Genomic DNA, 12223 nt, shown 5'->3' with positions numbered 1-12223 from the left:
TGTGAGCAGGATCGATCCCTGGTTTATCGGTGAGTGATTAGTGAGGTCTGCAGCAGTCCTGACTATCACCCCCAGATAACCAGGCATCGATCCTGCTCACAGACATTCTTTCTTTCGGACGGAGCTCAGAACTGTCAGAGCTCCGGGCCGAAGGAAGCCGGAGCTGCTCTGCGGTCTGCATCTGACACAGATCCGTGGAGCTGCTCCCGCAAGTCAGGTACGCGGTCTACGACCGTCTGCCTGACATGTCAGCTGGCTGTGGGCCACATAGTAGCGGCTCGCGGGCCGGAGTTGGGCCGCAAGCCGGTATTGGGAGACCCAAATTTCCACTCGCCCTCACCTTATTTTTACTCGCCAAATGCGAACAGGCGAGTGGAAATTTTGAGCCCTTGCTGGGATTTTCCTCACTTTTAGTACAAGTTACTAGGGCCACCAAGGCAAATAGAGAAGATGAATCTTTGATAGTCTGACAGGGGTTCTAATCTTTTTAATCTCTTTCCACAATTAAAAAAAAAAGTTGTGGTATAAGACTTTATAATCCATACATACAGTATGTATGACTTGAAGGCCTTTATAACTCTATGGGCCTGTTGACACTAGCCCTGCTAAAATGCTACATTTTAGGAAGTGGGCTAATGCATTGTGGGAGCTCTGGCAGTGTGCATTGTATCATACACGGCCAGAACTGTCACTGTTTACATTTTTATTACCTTAACTACCATTTATACACTCCATTAAGGATCCCGCACAGCAGCGTGATGATGTGCAATTGGATTCACATGTCTGAATTTTTCTGCAGTGCCCCACCTATCACCCTCCCGTTGTAGTGTAAATGTGACACATAGAAAACAATTGTTTTCTTTCAGTATTATACACAAAAGGGTGAAGAGTTTGGAGAAGGCAGGTGAAGTGAACAATCTAGGCCAAAACAGCTGATTTGGAAAAATTCTCCAATTCAGCTCACTTTCCGGTTCATCTGTGTTGTCCTAGATTGTTCACTTCTCCTGCTTTCTCCAAATTCTCACCCTTTTGTGAATAGCCCTGTATGTGTCCTTGCGGTGACCTGCTTTGATCCGTTGCGGTACAGTATGTGTAAATGGGCACTCACTCTAAACCTGCAACCAAAAAGAAACCCCTGCCTGATTTGTCTAATAAATATATCTAGATACATACTGTACTGTATTTCCCTCATGTCTGGTGTATCTTTAAAAAAAAAAAAAACCAACAGGTTTTTTAAGGTCTCCACCTTTACACACCTCTTAAGGTGCCCATACACTGCTCGATTCTTGTACGAGAATCGGGCGAAATCCCGCGATCGTACGAGAATCGAGCAGTGTGAACGAAGACGTGCGACCGTTTCTACTGTACGGTCGCACGTCTTTTGTCTAACCAACATGCTCGAAAACCTGCCGAGAATCGTACGATTGTCGGCGGGTTTCTAGCCTGCTCGTCCGATAGCTGCGGAACGGGCCGGTGTGCGCACGCGCACACTGCCCGTTCTGCATTGCGGTCATCGCAAGTACGATCTGCCCGTCCAAGGTGGGCAGATCGTACGAGCTTTCAATAAGCATACGACCATCGCAAGACAAAAGTCTTGCGATGGTCGTAAGGTGTATGGGCACCTTTACACAATAATATATGATATAACAATACAGTATATACAACTAGTATACCACTAGTAAATGAATTATCAAAACCACTCTTTATTTACCATAAAGCTTAGCATTCTAAAACCTCTTACAGCACACTCTACAGGGTCCTCCATCCACATTGAACTGTTGCTGACAACAGTATTATACTCATACATTTCTTATATAACAAGGTGCACACTTCCTAGAATATAAACCTGTAAGAATAAACTTGTATTCAAATGAGCACCTATACAAAGCAAATTTAAATGCCATGGTCCTAAAATCAGGCCTTTTAGACATCAGTATGGTTCCGGATGAAATAAACCATCATTCATGTATAAATAAGTATATTTGCATAGTTAATTTCTGATGGACTGCAAAAAGTTGCAACCTTATATTAATTATCCAGTGAAGCTCCCACACATACGTAGCCCAAAAAGGATTATAAATTGATATAATTCCACAGACGATGTACAAATTCTACAGCTAAGTAATACTGTGGATTTAGATCCTTTGCAAGAAACAAGTCAAAGGTGTTGTTTCAATACCACTTTGTATCTAAATGTGTTTAAAGGGGATAATCTTTACAAGTATACACATCTCTGAACAAAAACAGTAAAGTCAATGCACTGCAATGTACATTGAAATGTAGGTAATTCCTGCTGGTGTTTTCATCACCCAGCATGAGCTTTTAAATATAGTAGAGGCCACGACAGAATTTGCTTCCATGTAGCTTTCCACAAGTTGATAAATGTATATGGCTATGGATAGCCGCTGCATCCAATATATGAACAAAAGGAAGCACTTTAATTATGAAAGCTTTCATACACAGTGTGACTTTGCTAAAAGTGGTGCACACCCCGGAGTTTTAGATGTGTTACATACAGTGATGTCCATCACTCCAATAAGAAAGACATAGATATCTTGTGCTGAACAGTCCACGCGCAGGAACAATCCTCTGGCACAACATGGTGGCACAAATATATATATGGAAGCTGCATTTAATTTCCTTGGTTTCTAGAGGTAGCAGAAGAACTAGCTCACTTAAAGCTTAAAACAGAACTCCAGGGAATTCTTTCTCAACCATTGCAGTGGGGCCACCCCTGCACTGCAAGGGTTAAGAACTTTCTTTGTCTAGGTTCAAAAATAACAAAGTTATACTGACCCAATCCTCCAATGCTCTTAGACCGGTCCCTTTCACCTCGATTCCCCTCCGCTGCAGCGGACTAAAGTCCTGTGAGTCATCTTGTTCTACATATACAGTGCGAGAACACCGTGAGACATTCCATCACTGGCTAAAAGAACTTCGAAATATGGTTGCTCGGATATTAACTGATCTTTTTAATCAATCTCTTCTAACTGGAGAAGTTCCTCATGACTGGCAGGCAGCTAAAATTGTAACTATCCACAAGAAGGGTAGTAAGGAAGAAGCTGGCAATTACCGGCCATTGAGTTTAATATCTTGTTGATCACAGCAGTGAGAACTGCAGTTCAATGGTTCTCAATTCAAAATAATGTACTAAGGATAGAAGAATCCTCTGATCCTCAGAGTACAATACAGGAGGTTCGGTGTTCAGAAGGAAAAGACTTGGAGGTGCTCATCAGGGGCGTTCCGAGGCTGGGTGACACCGCGCATGCGCGTGGCGTCACCACACGCGTGCACGATGACGTAATTTCACGCGCGCGGCGGTCTTCTGATACCTGCCAGCAGCCAGAGAGAGGAGGGGACAGTCACCCGGGGGATAAGGTACGCCGCCGGGTCCCCTCCCCTCTCCTGATACTGTCAGGCGTTCGGTCCATGACCGAGTGCCCGACTTTTCAGAGGAAGGTGACACCAAAATGACTGTCAGTCATTTTGGTGTCACCCCTCCAATGGTGTCACCCGGGTGCGGGCTGCACCCCCCGCACCCCCCTTGTGACACCACTGGTGCTCATTTCAGGTGATTGCAAAATGAGCAAATAGTTTGCAAATGGTTTTCAAACAAAACTATAGCGGTAATATGTTATGTTGCTTCTCATTTTTCTCTATCAGTCTTTCTGTTGACATTTTCTGTCTGTACAGTAAAGCAGATAATTACATAATTGTATAAATCTGGTGAGAAAAGTGGGTCAGCGTAGAGAAGAGACAGAAAAGATTGGGATTTAACAAGCTCCTGTCTAATGACTTACTTTGTAGCTGCAGGGCCTCCCAAAGTTTGATACCTGAAGAGGTACTTGTGTGTAAAGGTTTATTTTTATAATCACATGCTTCCCTTCGCTTGAGGCTGTGTTAGAGCCTTTTGTATACTATAAATCGCCCCAGGTTGATTAAAATCATATTGAAATTATGAATTTATTCCCCTAAAAGAAACAATCGGCTTTGTGTTGGGAATAAACATGAATATGCTCACTTAGGGCTTAGGCTCAACAAGCATTCCGTTTACTTTTATCAACTTAGATGTGAGTTGATAAAAGTAAACACTTTTATTAACATAAATATAGTTAATATTGCACAACACATTCATTTAGGAACTGCACTCCTTTACAAAGAGCAAAGTGCAGATGGGCCTCAGGAGCTTAGCATTTGGTGAAGAAAGAGGTATTGTCTGTACTGTGGACAAACTTTTCCTGCATATCTTAAAGCCTATCTCCGGGGGACATGTAGGGAGCACGGAGAGGGAACCTTTTATTTTTTTCGAGGGCGACATGGAAAAACACACACAAACGTAATTTACAAATTACATGCTTGAGGGATGTCTTTAAGCTGCACATGGTTTTACCAAACAGTACTATTTTCAGGCGGCCTTACCATTAGCTTTTTTTAAAACTAATTTATTTCAGCCTTAAAATGCTTTTTTTTCAGGTTGTTTAAGCAGTGACACATGCTTTTTCATCAGGTGGTAATAGGCAGTGGTGTCACAAGGGAGGTGCAGCTTGCACCCGAGTGACACCATTGGAGGAGTGACACCAAAATGACTGAAAGGCATTTTGGTGTCACCCCCTCTAAAAAAGTCAGGATCTCGGTCATGGACCGAGAGCCCGACAGTGTCAGGAGAGAGGAGGGGACCCGGCGGCATACCTCATCCCCGCCGGGTGAATGTCCCCTCATTTCTCTGCCGGTGTCCATCACCAAGATGGCCGACGGCAGGCGTCAACTGAATAGCCGTGCATGCGCGATGACGCCATCGTGCACGCGCGTGGTGATGTCACGCGCATGCACAAAGACGTCATGGCGGGGTGTCACCTGGTCCCCGTAAAGCCTTCTAGCAGCTCAAGCTGTAACAAAAACACGAATAGTTATACAGCCAAGTAATAATAACATTGAGGAGCAGGGATGATAGGTTCTCTGAGTTTGAATGAAGAATGAAGCAGAAGTATCATATGAACAAGATTTACATATAATCACACAGTGAAACAGTTACACCCCTGGTAATAGGCATGTTTTGACCTGTGGATAGAAATTGGCCAGTGGTTCAATGAGGATGTCTATGTTCTCACTGATGCAAGAATGTCACTCCACTGAATAATTTCTATTAAGCTTTGATTAAGAATTAAGAGACAATAGATGTTAAAACAGTGTAAAATTGGCCAGTAGCAGGACAGTTTTAATAAAGGAAGACTGGATCAAAATATACTAGGAACACAGAATACAAGCAAGTGTTTTACTACAAGAAATTAAGATACCGCAGATGATAACAGCAGAGTAAATTTGTCCAAGGCAATTATATTTTTAATAAGCAAGACTAAGCCTACAGTTGTGTGAAAAAGTGTTGGCCCCCTTCCTGATTTTTCATTGTTTTGCACGTTTGTCACACTTTAATGTTTCAGATCATCAAACAAATTTAAATATTAGTCAAAGATAACACAAGTAAACACAACATGCAGTTTTTAAAGGAAGGTTTTTATTATTAAGGGAAAACAAAATCCAAACCCACATGGCCATGTGTGAAAAAGTGTTTGCCCCCCCTGTTAAAACATAACTTAACTCTGGTTTATCACACCTGAGTTCAATTTCTCTAGCCACACCCAGGCCTGATTACTGCCACACCTGTTCACAATCAAGAAATCACTTAAATAAGACTTGACTGACAAAGTGAAGTAGACCAAAAGATCCTCAAAAGCTACACATCATGCCGAGATCCAAAGAAATCCAGGAACAATGAGAAAGAAAGTAATTGAGATCTATCAGTCTGGCAAAGGTTATAAAGCAATTTCTCAAGCTTTGGGACTCCAGCAAACCACAGTGAGAGCCATTATTAACTACAAATGGCAAAAACATGGAACAGTGGCGAACCTTCCCAGGAGTGGGCGGCCAACCAAAATTACCCCAAGAGCGCAGCGACGACTCATCCAAATTTGGCCATAATCTACAATCTGACTGTAGAAGCAGTTTGTTCATGCTCAGCTTTAGGGCTGGTTCACACCACAAAGAGTGCGTTCCAGGGCATTTGGCCTCTGGAACTCACTAGAACGCAAATCGGCCAGACCCCTGCTTTCAGGGACGGGAGTGGGTGTGGCGGCGCATTTAAGTCAATGGCACCGCAGCCACAAACCCGTCCGCAGTGTGAATGCCCGAACATGTGGCACATTAGTGACTGCGTTCTGGTCCAGTGCGATCTGCAAAAATGCTGCAGATTGCACTGGACCGGAATGCAGGCACTGATGTGATCACACTGAGGGTGGGGGGCATGGCTGCGGTGCCATTGACTTCTCTGGAACGCACTCTTTGTGGTGTGAACCGGCTAGGAAGGAGTCAATTAGGGGTAGCTCAGGATTTATTTAACACACTTGTGCACAAGAATAACTGATAATCTAATTTGTATCTTCTTTATATTTACTAGTTCACATTTCATACACCCCAATTTTTTTATATCTTACATTCTGTATTAATAAAACAATTTGAAATGTAAAATGTAAAATATTTTATGAAAACTATTAGTTATAAAGTAGATGTGCCTTCAATTCTTTTCAGTTTGTCTTCTGTTTCATACAATCCAGTCATTGCACTGTCATGTTGGACTGCCATGACCTTTGCATACATAAAGAACTATCAGCCAATCATATTCAACTACCTAGATGACCTTTAACTGTTTCACTGTGTGATTATATGTAAATCTTGTTCATATGATACTTCTGCTTCATTCTTCATTCAAACTCAGAGAACCTATCATCCCTGCTCCTCAATGTTATTATTACTTGGCTGTATAACTATTCGTGTTTTTGTTACAGCTTGAGCTGCTAGAAGGCTTTACATGGTTTTTAAAAATGATTAAAATTGAACTGAATTATCCCACCTTTGCAGAGCTACCACAACTTAAAGGATGCCTAAGTGGGATGCTTCTGCTTAGAAACCTCCTCTTGTTACCCTAAGAAAGGTAGTTCCAATACAGGCTGTGGCAGCATCAACAGGTTAAAAGGAAAAAAAATAAGGGGAACACATGAAAAAAAAAGCTAATTAGGAACAAGTACATGGTAAGTAAATATTTTGTCACTTTTGTTCTGTTAAATATACAATTAAAATCCCTTTGGTATATCTGTTCATTAAAGAGGAACTTCAGTCCCTTCATCCCCTATTTTTCCCCCCATCCTACCTTTCTTGAGTTATGCACCAAAAACATATTCACACACCTGGTGATCCAGCAGTGTTCTGTAGTGATCCGCCCCTCTACCACTGCACACCCAGGTCTTCTCTGCTGTCATCAGGTAGCCGGCTATCTTTTTGGGTTCGTGCAGCCAGCCCCCTTATGATGTACAAGTGCCACAGTGTGCCAGCAGTGGGCCAGTTGCAAGAGCCAGGAAGAGAACGCCAGCTCCCTGATGCCATGCCATGGCACATGCTCTGTAAAGTACCCCTGAGGCCTCCTGCGATGCATGGCGTAGATATCCCAGGAGATTGTAGATAACTAATATGTTATTGTCACCTAGGAAAGAATCCAGGAAGTGCAGGGAGGGTTCCATGAAAAAGGTATATATGAAATAAATATATCAATTTAAAAATATCCAATTGTTATGGATGAAAAGGAGGACAGGGGTGGAATGACAGAAAGTGGGTGGGGAGGGTGAAGGTCCACTTTAACTGCCAAAATATACCTACTGATAGGTCAATCAGAGTCCTGTGCACACTACCTGTGTTATCTCAATAAGTCCTCCCAGTGCTTATTTGTATAATTATTCCCTACATTGTGGTGATGAGGAGAATGGGAGGGATTAAGTAGTTTAACAACAGACAATCAGGTAGGACTGACACCAATTGTTGCAATTCATTTACCCAGAACATGTACGGCTTTGTACCAAAGGAACAAAATGCCATATCATAGCTGCATAAAAGTTAGTAAATATGCTTACCGTACAGAAGGCCCTCCAACACACCTCTAAGCATATTACTGATAAGGTGACCAGGGAAATCAGAGAACTGGGACAACGTACAGCGGAGTTGGAGGCCTGCATGGACACTGTGGTTGCCGCAGTAGGTCACCATGATCGTGAGTTAGAACATCTCCATGAGGATAATCTGGACTTAACGTCTAAACTAGAGGACCTGGAAAACCAGTCACACAGATCCTACCTCTGTATCCAAGGGATACCCGAGACCTTCCTTGATCTCCAGGCCACAGTTACAGCCCTTCTGCAAGAGCTGACCCCGGCCATACCTGTAGATCGCCTGGAATTTCAGAGGATCCACAGAGCACTGACGAGAAGGCAGAAAGATGGCCCCCCTCGGGACATTGTGGTGACATTTCTATACTTCTGCACCAGGGAGGCAATTTTGCAAGCGGCCCGCAAAGCCCCTAACCTTGCCTTCCAGGGCAATGACTACCAAGTCTTCGCTGACCTAGCCCCGACTACCATCATGAAGCGGCAGGCGATGAAACCGGCCCTGTCCATACTTCAAAGCCAGGGAGTGCTATACCGCTGGGGATTTCCTTTCCGATGTCCCTGATGGATGACCTTGGACTGTCTGACACCCTCGCCACCGGTTCCAAGTCTTCCCCGGGTCAACGTGGGATGTCGAACCACCTCTCGCCTACTTCTACTCCAGCCCCCCAGAACACTTCCACCACACCTGGCTGTTGGTCCTTCTGGATGATCCACTTTGAACACCATCTCTTACTTGAGCCCTACTGCCTTGAAACTCATGGAACCCTATCAGTGGTTCTGGTCCGTGACGGCTGGTCCCTATGTCCACCTTTCACCAGGAAACTCAATATTCACTATGTTACCCTGCCTATACTTAATGTTACTGTTTTCGGTTCCATGTTTTTCTTATGCAATGTTTGAGCGCTAGTACAGTACAGGAAGGAGACTCAGCTCTGTTGCTGTGTTCTAGGAAATTGCCCCGGGTGGCCCACGGCCCCTAGGCTCCTCTAGCTGCGTCCTGATGTCTTCCGACGATGTTTGAGCTCTCCTCTCCTGTACTGTGTGCGCCATGTTTGTAGTGCCTTACGATGATTGTTGGCTATCCTGGTCCCCTGCTCACCCCCTTCGTCACCCTTATTGTGTCCGGTGCGGCACAACAATCATTTACACCTTAGTCCCGGCGGTCACTGCCCCCCTTGCCACCCAGATATCTGGCTCCCGCCGTCCTAGTGGTTACGGTTCTGCCTGGGTATCCTGGGTGCCGGCTTTTCCATGGCTCCCCCTACCCAGTCAGAGTATTGTTTTGTTTCTGTTCTACCCTTTTCTCCTCTCTTTGTCTTCCTCTTTCTGCTTCTCTCCTACGGCTCTCTCTCCACTGGACTCAGTTCTGCTCCTGTATCCCCAATGGTACACTAAATTTAAAAAAGCAGCTATCCCACTATAGCAATGGCCCCACTACATTTTTTGTCCCTTAATGTTAAGGGATTCAATTCGCCGAAAAAGAGAATTATGGCATTTCGTCAGTTTTGCTCACAAAAATATTATGTTCTTTGTTTACAGGAAACCCACTTCTCCCAATCTTCGGAACCAAGCTTCTTCCACAGACAATTCCAGATGGTCTACACGGCAAGCGTGATTAGGAAACATCGGGGCGTTCTTATTGTTTTCCACGGCAGAGCCTGCTTTGACAGTCGGAAGGTGATCCGTGATCCCTCAGGCAGATACCTGTTAGTTCAGGGACTGCTCCATGACCAGGAGGTAACAATAGTCACGTACTATGCACGACAGGTACGCTTTCTGACCCATCTGTTGCGGGTGGAGGAGTCGCACGCCATGGCTACAGTGATCTTCTGTGGTGACTCGAATCTGCGATTGGGTTTACATTTAACGGCAGCTTTGATATGTGTCATACTACACAGAGGCTGCTTGGCAACTTATATATCAGTGAGCCATCTACCAATTCCTTGCATTACTATAATAACTAGACATGTACATTTCGCTTTGTTCCAAATAGATATTTGGACGAATTTCTTTAATTTGAACATCCGAGTGCATCCGAATTTCCGAATTCTAATGGGTCCCAATGCAAATTAATCCGAATGCTCATTAAAACAGAAATTTGGATCTGTCCGAATTTTGTTCAAAACAAAAATAAATTGGACACATGACTGTGTTCTCTGGCCAATCAGAAGGGTTTTTTTGGCTTTTGGGGGTTGTATTATAGGCACGGTCATGTGACTTTATTCCGAATGAAAATTCAGACAGATCTAAAATCCAAATACCGAACCGAATCAAATTCCAAGTATGAAATCCGAAAAACAAAAGAAATAAACATCCGAATGGATATGAAACAAAACAAATTTGTTTGCATGTCTAATTATAATGGTGTCTTCCCCATTACATATGGTTATTTCTGGTTTATCCACATGAAATTTCTGATGCATGTGTGAAGAGTGGAATTCCAATGTGGAAATCTTTAGCTAGGGATACTTATTAATAAGGAACTTGTAATCTGATACAGATTAAACTGGGGAATATATATCTAATATGTATATACATATAGAGTGGAGTCACCCTAAGACAGGGAGTGTGTTACTGGCTGGATCGCCAGGTGAAAATAAAGAAAAAACAGCCTATGAAAAGAAAACGAACGCAGCCACTGGTAAGGAGTGATAAACTACTATATATTAAATTTTTGTTTTGGGGGTCAGATATGTTTTAAATACTTAAACAAATCTGTACTATATAAATTAAGAGTACAGTGTTCCAGTGCAGATGGACGCAATAAAGAAATCACCTTTATGCATTACATTTATGCTGCCATTGCAGACTAATTGACAGTTGAAAATCAGAATCTTTGCCTCCATCTGCTGCTATAGTAGGAAGTAACATAGATCTGGAACTCTCTACATTGCACTGCTCTTGGACTGTAGAAATAACTATTTAGAATAGCTGCTTACACTTTTTTGTATAACACTGAATGAAGATTGATAGAGCCAGTGAAACTGTTCATTATCTAATTAGTGTGTCTGAACACTTTAATCTTAACAGTCATTCATGCCATCATTTCTTTCTTTAGAAATGATTTGCTGGTACCAGCTACTTGCTGCAGCTGCTGTAATGTACTTAAATGGAGAAGGCTGTGTGTTTTCCTGAGTGTTCTGTATACAGTAGCCAAGTACTGTACACTTTCATAGGACGCATCATTTATAAACTGGCACACCACCATCTCAGCACACATACAAACTAACTCCACACTGGTGGCCCTTTACTTGTAGGACACGTAGTGCTTGTTTGTTCTACACAAGACTTAAAATGTACACTGCCCTTAACATGGACACTGCCATTGCTGAAAAAGTCAGTTGCCTGGCTGCTGTGCTGATCATCTTGCTTTAATAAATTGAGTCACTATTCTGGAACAAGAAAGCAGATAAGGACATCTAGCTTTTCTCTGACTTATGGTCAATGTATTGAATGCACTAGATTACCAAACCTCCCAAACACTAATATATTTAGATGGAGGTCAGCAACGGAAGCTCCAATATATCTGACAGGTTGGCTTTAAGGAAAACTGTCATTAAAGGGAAAACATAGGCCACTATTGCTCACCTCAACTTCAAATAATGCTTGTTGCCTGGCTGTCATGTTGATGCTTTGATAATTGCCCCCAATAGTTGCCTAGTTGCCATGCTGATGTTTTGGCTTCAGTTCTGCATAATAACTGGACTAGAAGAAGTATAGCGATAACGACTTATGACTTAGTGGTCCAGACACAGACAGGAAACATATTTCTCTCGTAGTTAAAGCAAGAAGATGCAAAAGCATATAGTAAAAAGTTATAGCCTCCAGTGTGGCAAGGACAGATTATGAGGATTTATTATAACTAGAGAAAACAGAACCAGTGAAGGGGGAATTATTAAAATGAAACGTTAAAATCTTATTGGTCGCTATGGGCAACAACTCCATTGTGTCTTCATTTCTTTTCTCCAGTTTTTTTGAGATAGCCCCCTATGTACGATCTTGTAAGATGGTAGTTAACACAATTACTGGTTACCATGGCACCCCCCTGAAAAACATTTTATTAGGTTATTATTTATCTGCACATTACTTCTTTAGCCCCATCACATTCTAATGCAAGCTGATTAGTAGACAGGCACAGTATATGCTTAAGTTGTCATCTCTTACCATCCGATTTTACATATGTGAACATGGAAGGGCAGGTATTGCCATCTGTAGAATTTGAAAAACATATAATA

The 12223-nt window shown here is 42.8% G+C and overlaps 1 protein-coding gene across 1 annotated transcript in view; it reads right to left on the bottom strand.

Moving 5' to 3' along the window:
• Positions 1-12223, bottom strand: part of GHSR (growth hormone secretagogue receptor) — a 17530-nt gene that overhangs the window by 3584 nt on the left and 1723 nt on the right. The gene's annotated exons all lie outside the window — the stretch shown is intronic.

Source organism: Nanorana parkeri, unplaced genomic scaffold (genome assembly GCF_000935625.1).
Source record: "Nanorana parkeri isolate BGI_ZX_2015 unplaced genomic scaffold, ASM93562v1 scaffold129, whole genome shotgun sequence".
NCBI classification, from domain to species: Eukaryota; Metazoa; Chordata; class Amphibia; order Anura; family Dicroglossidae; genus Nanorana; species Nanorana parkeri.
The sequence above is the reverse complement of the archived record's forward strand: the minus strand, read 5'-3'. Positions and strand labels throughout refer to the sequence as shown.